Consider the following 14,195-nt stretch of genomic DNA (forward strand, 5'->3'; position numbering starts at 1 on the left):
CTAAAATAGAGAAAGAGACCTCTATATCTCTAATATGAGGTGGACATGATAGTGATATATGAATTAAGGAAGGGTAAAGCAGATAAACAGAAATATAAACCAATATCACAGAATCATAGGTTCAAAGCTAGAAGATATCTTAGGTATCATCTATTTCAACCTCTTAATTTTTTATATGAAGTATAGTGGTCCAAAGAAATTTAGTTATTTGCCTAAAGTTACACAGACAGCAAGTAGCGTATTCTAGATTTGAACTCAGTTCCTCTGATTCCAGATGCAGTTTTCTTTCCACTATACCATGTTACTTTTTCCTAATGATAAATAATATAAAATATTTAAATTAAACATTAGCAAAGAAATTGCATAAATATAGGAAAATTATTTTATGACTAAATTTTTTATGCCAGCCTTGTAAGAATGATAAAAATAGGAAAACATAATATTTATCGTATAATAACAATTTAACATCAATAATTGCAGAAAAAAATCTCTTGTAACATACAATACTTGTTACAATTATTTTAAACACAAATTGAAGAAACTTTCCTTAATATGATCATTCATCTAAAAATAGGAGCCAACATTATTTGTGGTAAAAAATGGAAGATTTTTCAGTAATCTCAGGGAAGAAGGAAGAACACTTACTGTCTCCACTCTTCTTTGACATAGTATTAAATATGTTAGCTATGATAAGACATGAAAAAAAATTAAGAGAATGAGGATTGGCAAAGAAGAAGAGAAATTACAACTATTGTTGATATAGGTTACTTGGAAAGGACTAGAGAATTTAAAAAAAGATCATAATAATTACTGACTTCAGTGAAGTATCAGAACATAAAATCAATCCACAAACCCCAGCTTTTCTGTTTATTAATAGTTAAAGATAGAATGGAATGATAAAGAAATTGCATTTGAAGTAACTACAAAATGCATAAAATATCTACAAGTTAACTTATCAAAACACACACAAGACATATAAATGCAATACAAATAAGAAAAAAAAGACCTAAATAATTCAATAAATTATTCCACGTTCATGCTTAGGCTGTGGCAACATAATAAATATTATGATTACATCCAAATTAATCTACCAATATAACAGTATGCCAATCAAATTATCACTGGTATCCTTTATATGCTTATACAAAACAATGTGCATTGAAGAATACAGTTTCAAAAACATAAAGGAAAATAGATAAAATTAGGAATGATGGGTGTCTAACTTTACCAGATATGAAACTATTTTACAAAGTAGCAGTTACATGAACTATCTGGAATTGAATAAAAACAGAAAAGAGGATCATAATATTATATCAAAATAAGCAAGATACTGAAGTGACATGTATCGAAACAGAGAAAATCAAGAATACCAGCAAATTACAGAAGGAGTCTAATAAGGACTTCTATAAAAACTGAAATTTAGTTTGGTAGAAAATAGCCTTATAACATCATTTTATGCCACATACCATATAATATTCCAATTGCATAAAAGTTGAAAGTCTCAATGACACACAGATTACATAATATGAGACAAAATAGGCAATATTGATGACATGAAGTAGGGAAAAAAAGCAATGTGTGTTTGACAACACACATTGAATGCAGTTGGAAACAACAGCAAAAGTCACTACTGAAGACTTGTTCATCTCATGACCTTCTCATCACCGACACTATCTTGCCTTTACCTAAATGCAATAAAACTTCATGAATATGCCCTTGCAGCAAACATTGGCATTAAATAGACTATGCCACTGTAAGGAGAAGAAATAGACAGGATGTGAGAGTGTTGAAGGCAATGTGTGGTGCTGAGTGCTGGACCTATCATAGACTTATTCCCTCCAAGCTAAATATTCACATTCGATAAAAGCAGCACCCCCAAGGCAAAATGACTACCAGAATAATTAATGTCAACAGATTAGAGCCCTTCTCTGCATAGAAACAGTTTGTTGCTAACTTGGAGAGAAAGTTGAGCCAACACACAGTTGGCAACAATGAAGCACAAAAGGAGTGTACAGCTTTCAGAGATTTGGTACATAGCACTGCATTTCCTCATCTGGGTCAGAACATTCACAAACATCAAGATGGGTTTGATGAAAATGTTGGGGAAATTCAGAAGCTGCTAAATGAAAAATGAAAACTCCATAGGGTTTACCAGCAGAATAGTTTATCCATCTCTAAAAAGGCAGCATTTAATTCCATCAAAAGTAAAGTACAGGGACAGCTAAATGGCACAGTGGATAGAACACTGGCCCTGAAGTCAGGAGGACCTGAGTTCAAATCCAGCCTCAGACACTTGACACTTACTAGCTGTGTGACCCTGGGCAAGTCACTTAACCCCATTGGCTAGTCAAAAACAGCAACGAAGAGTAAAGTACAAGCAAAGCTTAGAGAGATGAAGGATTCTTGACTCAGTAAGAAGGAAGACAAAATTCAGTTTTATACTGAGAGTATCCAAAACAATTTTATGATCCCTGAAGGCTGTTTATAGGCCAAAGACCTATGGTGTATCTCAACTACTCAGTGCTGATGGAGTCACACTGATTAGTGATAAGGACATGATCCCAGAGAAATGGGCTGAACACTTCCATAGTGTTCTCAATAGACCATCATCAATCAATGCTGAAGCCAGGGATGTAGTTAATCCCTCCCTAGCAGAAGTTCCAAATGAAGAAGAGGTTTAGAATGCCACTAGACTCCTTTTGTGTGGCAAATCACCTGGTGCTGATTTTATTCCAGATGAGATTTACAAGATGGGACATCCGTTGCTAATATAAAGATGGACTGAAATTTTCTGGGTTATGTGACAAGAGGACATTATTCCCCAGGAGTTCAAGGATGCCTCCATTGTCCATCTCTATAAAGGTCAGGAAATAGATTGCCCTATGACATGAAAAAATTCTTGCCATAGTCCTCTTTAATAGGTTAATCATTCACCTGGAAGATGGTCATCTACCTGAGAGCCAGTGTGGCTTCAGAAAGGCCTGAGGAATGGATGACATGGTGTTTGCTTCCTGACAACTCTGGGAGAAATGCCAAGAGCATAAAAGAGGTTTGTACACAATGTTTGTAGATCTGACCCAGGCCTTTGATACAGTCAGTCATGAGGGCTTATGGAAAATTACATCAAGAGTTGGTTGCCTAGAGAAGTTCATCAGTATTGAACATCTATTTCCTGATGGCATGCTTGCCTAGGTTCTGGATAATGGATTCTGCTTTGATGCTTTCCCAGCCACCAACAGAGTAAAACAAACCTATGTGCTTGCTCCCATGCTATTTATCATGATGTTTTCAGTCATGTTGTCACATTCTTTCTGTTCCTTGAACAAGAAATTCTATCTCCTAACTCTGGACATTTTTCTATTTATTTCTATTTATTTCCCCACCATGCTCTTTCTCTTCAACCCCACCTCCTGTTTTCCATGGCTTCCTTAAAATCCAAGAAGGTGGCAAAATCTACTTTCTACAGCAAGACTTTCTTGATCCCCCCACAATTATAGTGCTTTCATTCTGCTGATGATTTTCAATTTATCCTGTATATAGCTTGTTTTGTTCACATTTATTTGCATGCTATCTCCCTCATTTGATTGTGAGCTCCTTGATAGCAGGAACTGTAACTTTCTTTGTATCTCCAGTTCTGAACATAGTACCTGGCACGTAGTGGACTTTAAATAAATGCTTATTTATTGACTGACAATAAAAATCCTAAAAAAAAAAAACCTCAGATGATTCTGATATTAGAAAAAATGATCAATGTGACTACACAGGGAACCCACTGACAATTTAATCCTTTTAAAAGTCATATTCACATAAGATAGAAATAAAAGCATAAAGTTGAGAATGAATGTAGAAGTGATAGAACTATTCATTGTATTATACCCTGGTGATAGTACATCTGAAATAGCACAGTCATTTAAAAATAATGTCAGGAATTTAAAACAGAGAATAAGCTTATAATTGCAATGAATGCTAAGGACAACAAAAAGGACCTTTCAAAACTATTGTGGAGAGAACATCAAGAGAAAAATAGGAAAAGGTCATAGCTTGGTGTAGATAGACTAATGATAGGAAATAGTGATAAGTGTTTAGAAGATTATCATCCTACTCTCAGAACACATATGTAGTATTTCATCCAGTTTTGGTTCTACAATTGATAGAGGCCATTAATAGTTTTGAGACCATACATAGGAATATGACCTTGATAATGTAAGGGCTCAAAACAATGCCATATGTAGACAATCTGAAGGAACTGGGGATGCTTAGTTTGGAGAAGAGAATACATAAGAAAAATATGATGGATGTCTACAGTTGCAAAAAGTGGTTTGGTTCCAAAGAGAAGTACTAAGAGTAATGGGTATAAATTGCAGGAAAACAAATTTATAATTAATTGAGCACAAAAACTTTCTAATAATTATTGAATACTCTAATGGATCTGTGACTTTATAAGTGTTAATGTTTTATCTAACAATGGAGATTTCAACCCATCCATGACTGCCTATCCTGTATGAATCTTGTCTATTTCCATCTTTTTCCATAATCTCATAACAATGTTTAAAACTCAGTTTGATGTAGACATTCCTAGGCTGTTTTGTGAATTGTCACCCTCTCCCCTACCCCCTGCCAATAAAGGGATGGATATTTACTTTTGGGGGATACATTGTAGAAAGGATTTTTCTGGGAAACAGCTAAGATAAAAAAGTATAGTGAAGCAGTATAATGCAGTTTCCTAACCCATTCCCATAATGAATCTAACAAAGACCTAGAAAATGAGCCAATACAATCTTGACCTAGAAATCCAGGGGAAAAAATCATAGTGAATCATTTTTCCAGCCCAGATAGGCACAGGGAGCTAGAGAGGTCTGTGGACACTAGTAAACTGTCCACTTTACTAGTAATTGTATGGCTTTGAATGTGGGAGTAGAATAGGGTCTCAGATCCAACCTCTAGCCTGGTCTGATGTGTATAGCCGAAAAAAAAATCAAGGCCAGGAACTGGACCTAAGGGGGAAGCTATAGCTCTTCTATGTGAAGAGACTTCCTGATAACTGATGTTGGCTGGGCTTAGCAGCACTTCTCTAGAGCTCCAACCAATAGCAAACCCACAGTTGTGTTGCTTAGATTCTAGTGTGGGTTAGGAACTTGCAAAATTTATACCAGTAGGGCAGTGATCAGGAATCTTTGGAAGCACTAAAGGTATGATGCTAGTACCTAACCTGAGCCAACTCTCAGATTTTTTAAAGCACTCAGTGCCTAAAGAAAGCATCAGCAAGACTGAAGAGAGTAAAACACTGATCCAAAGAAGGTCCAGAGATTCTTTCAAGAATTGTGCAGAGCATTTCTGTAGTGCAAAATCTTGATTTGGGAATTAATGCTGGAAAATGAATAAAAAAACAACAAAAAAGAACCCAACCATAAAAAGCTATTATTATGACAGGAACACCCAAGACACAAACCTAGAATAAGAGAATTATTCCAAAATTTCCATATGGAAATGGTAAAAGAAAGACAGAATTTGGTAAAATAGAATATTAGAATTCCTTAAAGAAATGAAACAAGAGTTTATTTAAGTCAAAAATTATCTTACAAATAAAATGACAGCATTAGAGGAAAGAACTGGAAAAGAATGATGAGTTATAGAGGAAAGGCATGGGAGGAGAGTCACCCCATTAAACACAAGTACAAAACCTTACCTAAGAAACAGATTTCTTGGAAATTAGAATGGAACAAATAGAAGTTAATGACTGCAAGCAGTCTGAAGGAAAGAATCCAAGAAGTAAAGAGCCATAGTCAAGATCAAATAAAATTTAGCAGTAAAGTAGCAATGAGGTTAGAATATAATATTTCAGAAAGCAAAAGATTAAGACTTAAAACCAAAATTAATTTACCCAACAAAACTGAGTATAATGCTACAGGGAAAATGTATGAAAGTATAAATGGTAGAAACAATTGACAATTTCATTAAAGAAAATCAATCACTCAATAAAAAATTGTTAAGATGCTACTATGTGCCAGGTACCATGCTAAGTGCTGAGTATACAACAAGAGGCAAAAGGTAGTCCCTGCTCTCAAGGAGCTTATAATCTAATGGGGAAGGTGCCATCCAAAAATATATGCAAAGCAAGCTATATGCAGTATAAATAGGAAATAATTAACAGAAAGAAGGCACTAGAATTAAGAGAGGTTGGGAAAGGATTGCAGTAGCAGATGAGATTTTAATTGGTTCTTAAAGGAAGTCAGGGAAGTCAGTAGTTGGAGCTGACAAAGGAGAATATTCTGGGTATGTGACACAGCAAGAGAAAATTCCTGGAGCTGACAAATGCAGTGCCTTATTCATGGAACAGTCAGGAGGTCAGTGTCATCGGATCAAAGTATATACGGTAGGAAATAGGGTCTAAAAGACTGGAAGGTAGAACATGGTTAAGAGGACTTTGAATGCCAAAGAGAGAATTTTGGTGGCAGTAGGGAGCCATTGGAGTTGAGTATATTGAGTAGCTGAGAGGTGTCATGATCTAATCTGTGCTTTAGGAAAATCATTTCAGTGGCTGAATGGAGGATAGATTGGAACAGGGAGAGATTTGAAGCAGGCAGATTCACCAGCAGGCTATTCCAATAGTCCATGCAAATATAACAATAATGAGACAATACTAACTTTTTTTAATTGTATACAGCCAAAATAGTTTTTAGACAAAAAATGATATCATCAGTAAAAAAGATAAAGAATAGAACAAAAAACTGGGCATAAAACAAAACAAAACAAAAAACCCTAGAGAAACAAAAAAAAGTTAAACACCAATTAAAGAATAAAATAGAAAATTTGAAAATAAGAGATTAACAAAATTGAAAACAAAATTAATATAAAATAAATAAACACAGGTGTTTTGAAAACAACAAATAAAATAAACAAACCACTGCCTAATTTGATTTTTAAAAATAAAGAGAAAAAAACAAATTGCCAGTATCAAAAGAGAAAAAGAATAACAAATGCAGACAGTTTTAGAAAGTATTTGGTGCAATCATATTCCAATCAAAATGACAACCTAAATCAAATGAATATTTGTCAAGATTACCAGAAAAAGGATGAGGATTGAAATAACTCAGTTTCAGAAAAAAAAATAGAAAAAACCATTACTGAGCTCCTCTTTTCCCAATGTGACCCCCTAAATAGATGGATTTGTAATCCCTTTCTATCAACATTCAAAGAATTATCATTATCATTTCCAATATTATGTAATCTATTTAAATAACTGCAATGGAAGGGATCCTACAAATTCCTTCAAGGATAGAAATATTGCCTTGATAGATAAACCAGGAATTGACAAAGTAGAGAAAGTATACAACAATATCCCTAATGAACACTGATGCAAAGATTCTAAATAAAAATTATCATAGAAACTGCTACAGTATAACACAAAATTAAATATTACAACTAGACTAGTTTTGTACTTGGAATACAGTGTTGGTTCAATATTCTGAAAACTACCAACATAACTGACCATATTAAGAACAATAATAATCACATAATTACATCAATAGATACATAAAACACTTTTGACATGATATAGTACCCATTTCTGTTTTTTTTTAAAGCTTACTGCAAATGTAGGAATAGAAAGATCTTTCTTTAATATGGTAAGTCCTTTCTATCTAGATTGAAAAGACAGTACTACATGTTAAAAAGGATAAACCAGAAGTTTTTTCCAATATGACCAGGGGAAAATAAAGCAAGGATGTTCATTAACATCACAACACTTTGATATAATGCTATAAACACTAGTTATGACAATAAGACAATAAAAAGAAATTGAGTGGAAAAGCACAGCTAAAGATGAAATAAAATTATCACTTTTTTGTAGATGTTATGGTTTACTTAGAAAAAAACTATAGAATCAAATACAAATAATTGAAATAGGAAATAAGTTTTGTAAAGTTGTAGGAAAATGAAACCACACAAATGATTTCAGATTACCAACAAAATCCAAAGTGTAAGAATTAGAAAAAAAAATTCCATTTAAAACTAAAACAGAAGGACAGCTAGATGGCACAGTGGATAGAACAATGGCCCTGGAGTCAGGAGGACCGGAGTTCAAATCTGACCTCAGACACATAACACTTATTAGCTGTGTGACTTGGGGCAAGTCACTTAACCTCAATTGTGTCACCCCCCAAAAAATAAATAGATAAATAAAATTAAAACAGAATGTATAAAAGGCTGGGTAACATACTTAAGATATACACAGTAACTATATGAACACTGCTGTAAAATGTAATTTATAGAAGTAAAGCTGGACCTAAATAATTGGATAAACATTAATTACTCATAGATAGACTAAGCCAATCTAATAAAAATCATGATAGTACCTATATTAATTTACTTATTCAGTGTCATCCCAATCATACTACTAAAGTATTATTTTATAGAGTAAGAAAAATAATAGCATAATATATCTGAAGGGAAAATAAAAAGGTCAAACACCTGAAAGAAAAAAAAAGTAGGAAGAAAAGATCTGGCTGTACCAGATCGCGAACTATACTACAAAGCAATATTGATCAAGACAGCTTCGTGCTCTTAAAGGAAGAGAGATTGATGTAACAGATTAAGTATCAAATGAACTCTGTTCATTAGTGAAAGACCTCAGCTACTAGACTAAGAACTCAATGTTTGATGGAAACTTCTGAGAAAGTTAGAAAGAATCTTGCAGAAACTCTGTATAGATCAACAACTTGAACTTTTTATGGGCATAAACTCCAAATGGATACATGATTTAGTTATAAAGAATGATTTTATAGACAAATTAGAGGAGTATGGGGAAGAAAAAAAATACTAACTACTAGAGATATGGCACAGTACTAAGTCTTGGGAACACAAAGAAAGGCAAAAAAATAAGAGTCCCTACTTTCAAAGAGCTCATAGTGTAATGAATACATTAATAACCTTGTTGGAGCTGTGAACTGGTCCAGCCATTTTAAAAAGCATTATGGAACAATGCCCCCAAGTCATTACCTATGTAAATCTTTTGATCCAGCAATACTATTACTAGTTCTATGCCCTAAAAAGATTAAAGAAATTAGAAAAGGACCCATATGTTACACACATACACACACACACACATACACACCTTGTGTATATATCTATATATATAATTGCTAAGCAAATTATGATATTTTCATGTGATGAAAAAGTATTAAGCTGTAATAAAAAGTAAAGGCAATGGGTTCAAAGAGAGCTAGAAATACTTGAATGAAAATATTCAGAATAAAGTAAGTAGAAACAAGAGAAAAATATGTAATAACATCATTATAGAGACAAAAAACTATGAAAGATTTAAAATGTTTGATCACTGCAATTACCAACTAAGATCACAGAGGATAAAACATGCCATTCACTTCTTTTTCTTCTTTTTTTATTAATTTATTTTGATTTATCAGCAATCACTTCCATAAGCTTTTGAGTTTTAAATTTTTCTCCCTCTCCCTCCCCACCTCCATTCCCAAGATGACATAGAATCTGATAAAGGCTATACATATACATTCTTATTAAACATATTTCCACATTTGTGATGTTGTAAGTAAGAATTAGAACCAATAGGAGGAACCACCAGAAAGAGGAAACAAAACACAACAGAAGAAAAAAAAATAGCAAATAGTATGCTTCAATCTGCATTCAAACTCCACAGTTTTCTTTGGATGTGGATAGCATTTTCCATCATGAGGCCTTTGGAGATGTCTTAGATCCTTGTATTGCTGAGAAGGGTTAAAAGCCAATGCAACCAAGATTAGAAGGAAAGTAGAAAACTGGGGAAGAATTTTTACAACCAGTGTCTCTGATAAGGGCCTCATTTCTAAAATATATAGAGAATTAAGTAAAATTTACAAGAATACAAGTCATCCCCCAATTGATAAATGGTCAAAGGATATGTACAGGCAGTTCTCAGATGAAGAAATTAAAGCCATCTATAGCCATATGAAAAAATAGTCTAAATCATTATTGATTAGAGAAATGCAAATCAAAACAATTCTAAGGTACCACATCACACCTATCAGATTGGCCAACATGACAAAACAGGAAAATGATAAATGTTGGAGAAAATGTGGCAAAATTGGAACATTAATGCATTGTTGGTGGGGTTGTGAAATGATCCAATCATTTTGGAAAGCAATTTGGAATTATGCCCAAAGGGCTATGACCCAGCAATACCACTTCTAGGTCTGTATCCCAGAGAGGTCATACAAATGGGAAAAGGACTGATACGTAAAAAAATATATATATATATTTATAACAGCTCTTTTATGGTGGCCAAGAATTGGAAATTGAGGGAATGCCCATCAATTGGGGAATGGCTGAACACGTTATGGTGTATGAATGTAATGGAATACTATTTTGCTATAAGAAATGATGAACAGGCAGACTTCAGAAAAACCTAAAAAGACTTGCATGTTCTGATGTTGAGTGAAGTGAACAGAACCTGGAGAACATTGTACACAGTAACAGCCACATTGTGTGATGACTAATATTGATAGACTTAGCCATTCACTTCTTGACAAAGAGATGTTGAGGTCAGGTTGCCTAGTGAGATGCATTAACACAAACACGCAAACACTCATACACATGCATATTCCCCAATGGGGGAATTGTTTGCCTTTGACTATTTTTATTTATCACTAGGACTTTGTTTTTACTTTTTTCCTCAAAGAAGAGGTTTATGGGAGAGAGGGAGAAAATTGAAACAAATAAAAGTCTTTTTTAAAAAGTAGGGGCCTTGTCCAATTCCAGGTTGAATGAAATAAAATCTAAGGTTATTTGCCTCCCTGGGATCATATATTTCTCTGATTCTGTTTTTCTGTGATACCCCATTCTAATTTTGGCTTTGTGTTTTCTCTACTAAGAAGAAAGACCTCCAGTTTGATAAGGAAAGGAAAATATAGGAAAATGGATCAACAAATAGTTGAAATTACAAAGGAGCAGGAACAAATGAGAAGATTCATTGCCCTCAAGAAGTTCTCCCTATCAGCAAAGTCCTAGAATACTTGAAAAATTTAGATAACAAGAACAATATTGACATTGATATAAACCTTAAGTTTTGCTAAGTTATTTCCCATAGTACAGCCTGGTGATGTGGTTGATACAATTTCTCCCACTTACCAGGGGAGAAAGCTGAGGTTTAAGTGATGTTGATTGGCTTGATTTGCTATTAAGTGATTGAGGCAGGATCTGAACTATATTATCCATAACTCGAAGTCTAGTTTTCTATCTACATTGTCAGTTACTCCTTTAGGGCTATTAACATAAGGTGCATCAGTTTTATTTTGATTCTTTATAAAATTTTGAAAGGCATTATTAAAGAAATAAGTTGTGGTCAGTTAAAGAGGAGAAATAAGTGATAATAGTCAGTATAGGTTCACCAGGAACAATTCATGTCATATTAGCTACAATTATTTTTTTTAAACAGGATTAATATCTGATAGATCAGGAGACTGCCACAGTCATCATATGCTTGAATTTTAGCAAGTATTTGACAAAATTTCTGCTGATATTCTTGTGGAAAAGTTGTAAAGATGTGGACTGGAAAATAGTATAATTAAATGTCAGAAATGATTGACAAAATGGGTTCATTGAATTATAATTAATATATCTATGTCAACTTGAAGGAAGACTTTGAGTAATGCCAAAGGGCTCTGTCCATGGTCCTGCTCCATTCCACAGTTCAGTTAATAATTTGGATGAAGGCAAAAATGGCATAGTTACAAAATTTGTGCACAGTAGCATTTGGGATCTCTATCATATTGAATGACAGAATCAGGGTCCATAAATCTCTCAGCTATTTGGAACACTGTTGAATCTAATAAAATAAAATTTAATTAACACAAAAATTGTGTTAGAGTCAACTTGACAAGTGCAAAATGAGGAGTGAGTGACTAGACAACTTTTTAAGTGAAGCACATATGAAAATTTTATTGTACCACAAGTTCAAAATATGTCAAGTTTGACTCTAATACCACAGCTAAACAACCTTATGTAGTATCTTAGGTTCAAATGGTGGTAATAGAGTGCAGAGAGGAAAAATAAAAGATAGTCATTTTGTTTTCCTCTGCCTTAGGTAGATCACATTTGGTTGGTTAAGTTCAATTTTAAGTATCATAATTTAGAGAGGACATTGACAATCTGTCAAATAAACAGAAGAGTATGACCAGGATGGAAAAGTGACCTTAAACCATGCTATAAGAGGATCAGTTAGAGATTTAGAAGAATATTTAGCTTAGGATAGAGAAGACATGAATTTTGGGGGAATTCTTTTTCTTTAAAAAATCCAAGAAATTGTAGTTTAGAAAAAAAATTAGTGGATTTGTTCTTATTGGACTTAATGACCAAACTAGGAAAGACAAGTGGAAACTACAGGAGGTAGATTTTTGTCTTGATAAGATAAAAGTCCTTAATATTAGAACTGTCCAAAAATGAAGTAGACTGCCTCATAAGGAAGAGAGTTGACCATGATAAAGAAATTCACAAAGAGACTGTATGCTCATTTATTGTAGATTTTGGAGAAATCATCCATATTTAATGTTTGGGTTGGTCTAGACAATCTGTAAAGTCCCTTTCAACTATGAAATTTTGATTAAACCAATAATTGTGAATAAACATACATATCCATAAGACATCTTTGACTAGAAAAATCTGGAAAAAAAGAATATGATTGGAAAAATATTTTAAAACATGTTGGGAGATTTCAAATTTTCTTTTCAATTTTTATAGGAAGTTAACAGATACAGAGCCACTAGGGAAACAGTATAAAGAGTTTGAACAGTTGTGCTGGTAAGAAGACTTGAATTTGTCAGATTAACATCTGACAGGGACCTAAGAGAATATCTAGTCTAACTCCCTCATTTTATAGATGGGGACCAGGCCGTAAGTAGCAGACTCCATGGATTCAAACTCAGGGTTGGGACCACTATGGCACTGCTATTTTAATACCTAATTTAGACAACTGAATTCAAAATATTTGCTTGATGGCAGTGATAAAAAAATATCCTGAGTGATAAAAAAATTTAGTAGTTTTGATTTATTGGTCACTTTGATTCATGTCTCTTACCTATGAAGCAGGTCAGTCTTGTGCTGAGGAACCAGGCATGGGGAGAATGGCCCTATAAAAGGGTAGGGTTAGAGGCCTTTCAGCCAGGATTCAATATATGGAGCAGGAATAAACCTCTCTGGGCCTTTCAGAAGAAGGAGTTGATTGGTAAACCTCTAATTCTCCTTACTCAAAATCACACAATTACTTGAAAAGGAATTCACTTTATGGACTACATATTTGATGGTGATCCAGTTTTTGCTGGAGGACATCCCATTAAGGGAGATATACTCACATTTAAATGACTAGTGTCTGCTCCAAATTCTACAAATCACTTTTTTTCCAGATTTCCATGTTTCCTAAATCAGACTATCCAGGGCCCACTTCTATCTACAGACCCTGATGTTTGCCTTACAGTTTGACTTTAGACATACTATTTAATCTCTCTGGGCCTCAGTATTTTCATCTGCAAAGTGCATATAACACTGCTTGCCCTTTTTGTCTCACAGGATTATTGTGAAGCTTGAATGAGATAATGAATGCAAAACACTAAATACGTGTCAGTTATCACTTTTATCAGTGAAAAGAAATAGATTTTTTTCTAGATTATAGAATCTGCCCAAGTATTTCACTGTGTGAGGAAGCTCAGTGTCAGAGACACTGAGTCTGTTATTTTTCTTTTAAATTTGTATCTATACAATAAGTAAAATATTGAGGACATAAATCTATATCTTCAATAGTTTTGTAAGCATCCTTTTTTTTCAGTCACGTCCAACTCTTCATGATCAAATCTCTACCAGCTGAGCACATTTGGAGCCAATTTGTGACAATCTCTGATTATTTCCAAGCCTCTTCCCTTGAATCACATGCAACCTTCTTTTGCATTTCCATAGTGCTTCAATGTACTGTAATAATTTGACTTACTAATTAATTGGTTCATTGGGAAGTCTCAGGTACACCAATTAGGTTTTAAAGCTCTCTTGTAAATCACAGAAAAGTTCTGAAAAAAATAGTGGCGTACATGCTTACAAATGAATTAAATTCACTTAAAATGTCCAAGGTTTTGGGTATCCTGGATTTTGAATACACAACTTTCACAGACTTCAAGAAGAAGAGGTTAAGGGACTATTTTTTC

Source organism: Vombatus ursinus, unplaced genomic scaffold, assembly GCF_900497805.2.
Source record: "Vombatus ursinus unplaced genomic scaffold, bare-nosed wombat genome assembly UNPS02015255.1, whole genome shotgun sequence".
Classification (NCBI taxonomy): Eukaryota; Metazoa; Chordata; class Mammalia; order Diprotodontia; family Vombatidae; genus Vombatus; species Vombatus ursinus.